Below are 1596 nucleotides of genomic sequence, written 5' to 3' on the forward strand. Positions count from 1 at the left end.
GGAAGGGAACTACAATAATAATACATTTAGTCATTTAGCAGACGCTTTTATCCAAAGTGACTTACAAATGATAATAATACTACTACTACTACTACTACTAATAATAATAATAAGTATTCTAAATTAAACATGACAATTTGGAAGGAAAAATTTATAATAATAATAAATTATTATTATTATTATTATAATAAAGTATTCAAAGTTAAACATGACAATTTGGAAGTGAAATAATAACAATTATAAAAATGTGTCATAATCATAAATTTAGTATTCTAAATAAAACACGCTTTTATCCAAAGTGACTTACAAATGATAATAATACTACTACTACTACTACTACTAATAATAATAATAATAATAATAAGTATTCTAAATGAAACATGACAATTTGGAAGGAAAAATTTATAATAATAATAAATTATTATTATTATTATAATAAAGTATTCAAAGTTAAACATGACAATTTGGAAGTGAAATAACAATTATAAAAATGTGTCATAATCATAAATTTAGTATTCTAAATAAAACATGATGACAATTTGAAGGGAAATATAATATAAACCATTCTAAATCAAACAAGCAGCTTTGAGTTGGAAGGGGGAAATGTGCAATAATCATAAAATTAATAATAATCAATTATTGTAAAAAAAAATTTTTTGAAAGATAATATAATAGAACAAGCTATTATAATTATATAATGAAAGAACAAGCTTTTTATTTCTATGATTGGTCTATAGACAGGATACAAATACAAAATCAGACGTGATGGTGCAAGCTCACCTGTCCGTCCTGCTGCAGGTGGTGGTGGAGCATCTGAGAGTGGGGCTGCTGATGGGGGGTCAGGATGTGCATGTAAGGGGCTGGAGCGTAACCCGCCGCTGCCGGAGGGTTGATGGGGCCACCACTCCCAAGTGCTGAGGGCAAACTAAAGGAAGCGCTGGGGGTTCCTGTGAGGAAACCCTGCTTCTCAAAAGACTGTGGGGGTCAGATCAAGACACTTTTGGTGACCAAGTTAATCCAACAAAGAACACCACATCATTTTGACGAGCATGCTTACCTGTTTTGTGTAAACAGACCCTGAAATGTCAGGGACTCCTGTGTTGCTTGATGTCACAGAGACACCTAAAGCAAAAAAGTAAAAACAAAAACAAAATGGTGATCGCTGAAAGCAGCTAAACATCAGTTAGCTTGAGACAGACTGACCCTATAATGCTGACTTGTGTATGATTAGTAGTATGAAATTGATAAATCCAGTAAATGAGGAATGCATATTTAAAGACGGAAGCATGGAAATGTTTTCCTCCAAGAGGATTTTTGGGAAAATTGTGTAAAAAAAAAAAAGCTCATTTTTCTTTCAAGGCTAATCTGAGGCAAAAACTAAAAATTAAAAGAAAAACCACACAAGTAAATCGATTTGCACGAGGCACAAAATGGTACACAAGCAATAATTACAATAATAACACTTAACTCATCTGGGTTGGTTCAGTTATTAGTTTTATATTAGTTTGCTGGCAGATTTGGTTTCATTCATATTTCTGCATTAAAAATTCTGTATTAAATCTCCTCATGAATTTAATTGCACTCATGCTACCTCTG

At 31.6% G+C, this 1596-nt stretch overlaps 1 protein-coding gene across 6 annotated transcripts in view; it reads right to left on the minus strand.

Annotated features, from left to right (window-relative positions):
- LOC107589420 (ubiquitin-associated protein 2-like) overlaps positions 1-1596 on the minus strand; it is a 35702-nt gene that overhangs the window by 2467 nt on the left and 31639 nt on the right. The window lies entirely within an intron of this gene.

The sequence above is a fragment of the Sinocyclocheilus grahami genome, unplaced genomic scaffold (genome assembly GCF_001515645.1).
Source record: "Sinocyclocheilus grahami isolate Dianchi unplaced genomic scaffold, SAMN03320097.WGS_v1.1 scaffold116.1, whole genome shotgun sequence".
NCBI classification, from domain to species: Eukaryota; Metazoa; Chordata; class Actinopteri; order Cypriniformes; family Cyprinidae; genus Sinocyclocheilus; species Sinocyclocheilus grahami.